At 32.4% G+C, this 5,158-nt stretch overlaps 1 long non-coding RNA gene across 1 annotated transcript; it reads left to right on the plus strand.

Moving 5' to 3' along the window:
- On the plus strand, positions 1 to 2,455 carry LOC140436109 (uncharacterized). Its single transcript, XR_011950251.1, has 2 exons — positions 1 to 85; positions 2,261 to 2,455. It is a non-coding gene; the product is annotated as an uncharacterized lncRNA (long non-coding RNA).
- The last annotated feature ends 2,703 nt before the right edge of the window (positions 2,456 to 5,158 follow it).

Raw genomic sequence — 5,158 nt, forward strand, 5'->3', positions numbered from 1 at the left:
TTACAATGCAACAATCTCAACATATCCTGGTGCTTTTAATTTTATGTCTGCTGGAATAGCATACATTAAGCGTTATTTTACTTCTGTAAGTATGAAACAATTTAAATTTGTTATTGAACTACTAATATGACGATGATCACTTTATATGTTAATAAACTACTAATATCACGATCACGGAATGAGAAACTTTAAATGAAAAGTAGAGTTACCACAGAGACATATGCCGTTGATAAATCTTGCTTTGGATATATGGTGGATATTCGAGATATAAGGAGATACCAACTGACATTGAAGAAGTTTACTAGGTACTCGATCAAAATTTTTCCTTCTTCCTCTTTTTCTTCGGCTTCTTCCTATTGTAAGTTCGCCGTTTTCGTCCTCCACAGTACTCTATTGTTTTAGACACGTTCTCAGGTCTGTATCTATCATGGCATTTCCTATGTACGTTTTCTATCTTATAACAGGTCTTACTCTCGGTCTTCTTCATAGCACTGCACTGCTTTGTTTTCCAACTTTGTTGTAATTGCGTATTCTACTTCCATTCTGTTTCATATTTCCTCTGTTCTTATTCTATTTTCTCTGGTGATTTGTAGATATCTTCTCATAAAGTCCAATACAACTGTTCTTATTTTATTTCGTATTGTTGTTGTCAATGGCAATACTTCCGCTCCATATAGGATAATATTCAGCAGTATGCTCGGAAAGATCCTTTTATTTGGTATTATTCCATATCATTTCATGGAATATTTTTGTGGCTTGTCTTCTTCGTACTAAATACTTAAAAGTCTTAAAAACTATTCCCAGGTCCCTTCTTCTAAACTTAAATTCAAATGTGTAACCTCGGATCCAATACATAAGTATTCGGTCTTACACATAGTTTCTCTTGAATCCCCATAGCTTATATTATTCCTTTAATTTCTATATATATATATATATATATATATATATATATATATATATATATATATATATATATAATATATATATATATATATATATATATATATATATATATATATACCCATGTTCTCCCTGTCTTGCAACATTGAATTTATTTATCCTCAGGGACAAATATATTAAGTAACTTAACTTAAACTATTTGACCGATCAGGGGAAAATTTACGACGGTAATTCCTCGATGTTCAAATGTATTAATAACATTTTATTTTGTTAATAAAAAAATTAATAAAATTTATAAATTAGTGCAAAAAACTGCTTGTTTACAAATATCTCCGTAAATTATTTGTCAATTTTAATTTAAAAAACGGGAAAATAAAAATATTCTTGATATAAAAAAATGATATAAATATTGTTTATGTAAATACAAGCGTAAAAACTTATAGACAAAGAATTAAATTGTGGATGGAAATTAAATTGTAACCATAAATTATTGTTTAAAAAAATGCAAGGTAAAAATACGAGTACTTTTTCATCTATTCGTCATCTAGTAACCCTCACCTGTCTTAAAAGCTTCAGATATCTGCCGAAAAATTTTGCCGTGAGATCGATGATTTTTGCATAACCAGACTGGGCTATATGCTTTCTGTGGTTTTCCGAGTTTGACTCTGCGTTGAAGAATTTTGGTTTTGATAAAAACCATTATTGTGGCGACATTTTTGGCAAGGTCGCACTTGCCATTGTCAAGTCAGGTAGTAACGCTTCTTGCTGGTGCTTGAATTAAACTGACCCTACTGGTCGATGCGGTGTCATCGAATGCCATAGTCTGTGGACTAGTACGCATTTCGATGCGCATCGCCCCGCCTCGAATTTTCCCATTGGCTCTTGACCTGGAAATCTCTAATTATCGCTCGAAACAGCGCATATAAATATCGGCGAGATTTTCAGGTCAGCCAGGTCAGTCCCTCAAGGGCTCTCCGAGAGCTTAGTGCTCTCGGGGCTTTGCTTCCTGCATTTATTTTCCATACTCTGTGGCTGAGAATTGTTTCAACTTAACTTGGTGTTTTTATTTCGACGAAGAAATTGTCATGTAAGAAATATCTTGCCTTTTTCAAGGCAAGACACCGAAGATAAATATTTTCCAAGTCCATGACCCGAAAATGGACTAAAGTATTTAGACACTCAAATATACATAACTTTGTATCAGGGATTGTAGGCGATTGCGGCGGGTGCTATGTAATGGTGCGTAATCACCTGTATGTGCCTAATTAGTGATCATTGATAATAAAGTCTGCCGCCGCGCCGTTGCAGACGAAAAGTTAGTTTTATGAAACCTTATTAATTTTACATTTATTTCTTACAGAATTATTATAAAACTGGAATCTCCTTCGAAGGACAAAAGTAGATTATTAGTTTCCGAAAGAGAAAAAATGAGTTTTGACGTTCTCAAACCAGATCAGCTTCTAGAATAGTTATTTTTCACTACTGTTTTTTATTTAATTATAACAAGCATATGTAAAGTTTAATATTTTATAAATAAAGAATGAGGTAAGATATATTATGTTGTCGTTTTCTTTTACATTAGAATTCAATATTGTTTTAACTTATTAGCCTAATCTTATTCGAGGTAAGTCAAAAAATGGGAATTTCGCTCAAGAGTAAAGTACCTATCTTCTTCTTAAAGTTCCAACTTCTACCAAAGGTTGGAAATCGTGGTGGCTATTCAGACCATGTTGACTGACGCTCTAAATAGTTCTGCAATACGGCAGTCAAACCATTCCTAAAGTTCTTAAGCCACGATATTCTTCGTCCTAACACATTTTTCTTGCCTAGAATTTTGCCTTTTTTAGGCAAAGCTGCAATTGCGAAGCACCAATAATGAGTATCTTTGCTCTCTCATAACATGGCCCAAGTACTCAAGTTTTCTTCTTTTCATAGTCAATATTATTTCACCTTTATTTCCTATTCTTCTAGTAACTTCTGCGTTTGACATTCTTTGAGTCCATTATATTCGTAGGATTCTTCTGTAACACCAAAATTCAAAGGCGGCCTATTTATTTAGATGCACTTGTTTTAATGTCAATGCTTCCAAGCCATAAAGGAGAGTAGTGAATACGTAACATCGAAGCATTCTTAGGCTCAGTCCTAACCTTATACCGACAACAAAGAAACTTCTTAAGATTAACGAATGATGATGTGAAGAATTTGAAATTCGTCATTAAAAAAATGATTATGGTCTAGAAGGTGAAGTGCGTACGTAGAATCTGTTTTTCTATTATTTTAAGCCCTTTTATGTTTAACGTTTGTTAAAACTTCTACTGGTTTGACCGATGTAAGTTTTTGGACAGTCGCCACATTTACGTTTGTATACAAAATTGTGTAAGTGGTTTTTCTTTTGGCTCTTGTTGTTAATATATTTGCCTAAGTTGTTATTTGTTCTAAAAGTTAGTGTTACTTCTTTCTTTTTTGTGTGTTTGGCCATTTTTAATTATTTAACATCAATCATTCACTGTCTTTTCCTATCTATTTTATCTTTGGGGTTTGTCCTGTTGATGGCTCTAGGTATCTACTTCTTTATGTGTTTCCATGTTTCGTCAGGGTCTCCGGTAGTCACTGGTAGGTCATCGTCAGCCAGAGATTCCATACGCGGAATCAATTTCGTCAAACCTGATTAGAAACAATATGTATAGTATATATTAAAACTAGTATGATTGTTTAATTTTTTTCCGGATATTTACAAAAACTTTGTTTTGAGATTATATTATACAATTTTTATAATCAGTACCCAATCGTCATTATCTTTGCTTCTATGTCTGATTGAGTTGTTTTCCATAAATAATCCTCAATAATCAATTGGATGTTTGCATTTGCTGATTTAGTCATGATCATGCATTTAGTTTTTTTCAAATTTATCCTTAGTCAGTATTCATCGCAGCATTCATTAAGTCGTTGCATTACGTTCTATAAATCATTGTTTTATCCGTCATCGTTACTGTATCGTCTACAAAACGCAAGTTATTCAAAACTTTTCCATTGATAGATATACCTTCTATTGAATCTGAGAGCGCTTCTTTAAATACAGCTTCACTGTAGACATTGAAGAAAAGTGGTGACAGCACGCAACTCTGGCGGACTCCTCACTGTATTTTGATATCTCGGGTGTTCTGGTTGTCAACTCTTACCTTGGCAGTTCGATTCCAATATAGATTAGATATAATTTTTATATCACGACTGTCAATATTTTTGCTTGTTAATATTTCTACAAGCTTTTTATGTTTAACCTTATCAAATGCCTTTTCAAAATCTACAAAACATAAGTACATGTTCTGATTCATATCCATGCATCTCTGGGCCAGCACATTCAAACTGAACAAAGCAGCTCTTGTGCCCATACTATTTCTAAAGCCAAATTGTGTGTCACTAATTTCATATCAAAAGTTTTAACAATTCTGCTGGGTAATATTTTCAAAAATGTTTCAAAGTATGTGACTCATTATCACTTTAACGCTCACTGGTATGCCTGTAGTACCAAGCGTTGCCAGATGGATCAGTGAACCTAAATGTTGCTGATATTTAAATTAGTGTGGGGGCGGTGTTTGTGTCTACCGGTGAATTTCGTTAGTTGGCTTAGAAGTTTCATAGTTGGAGGTAAAACTTGCCACGTGCTTCTGAGTGGTATTACTGGTGTACCAGTGAACATTTAGACAACCGTTTTTTGCACTTTTTTGAGTTTGTTGTTTATTTCTGGCTGTTTTTTCTAAATTTAGCTAAAGTTTTTCCCTAAACACAGGTAAGTTCATTTAAAATATGTTTAAACTGTACAATTCTTAAAAGCATATTTCAAAAAATTTTAATATAAAAAAAAGCGAGGTATTCAAATGAAATTTTCTTTTAGGAAAAAAATATACAAAATATAATTTTTCTTTTCAAAAAATTTAAAAACAGTTTGCAATTTCTAAGTACACAGCGTTAATCTCTATATCCCTTAGATTTGTTTTTTGCCTTTGAACTTTTTTTTTATTTTTTTAATTTTTTTAGATTTTTAGATTTAAAATTTTAAAGAAATATGTATCTTCTTGATCGTTTATTTTGTCAAATTGCCAATCAAATTTAAGTATTTATACTGTCTGTTACCTTTTTCTATAAAATGACAAATCTTCAACACCAATTAGTTTTCAGTGTCGGCCTAAGGCGGTTAAAAGAGGGTTCACAAAAATAAGTATAGGTAAAATATTATAAATAATTTTTTCTTCAAACGTCA

Source organism: Diabrotica undecimpunctata, chromosome 3 (assembly GCF_040954645.1).
Source record: "Diabrotica undecimpunctata isolate CICGRU chromosome 3, icDiaUnde3, whole genome shotgun sequence".
NCBI classification, from domain to species: Eukaryota; Metazoa; Arthropoda; class Insecta; order Coleoptera; family Chrysomelidae; genus Diabrotica; species Diabrotica undecimpunctata.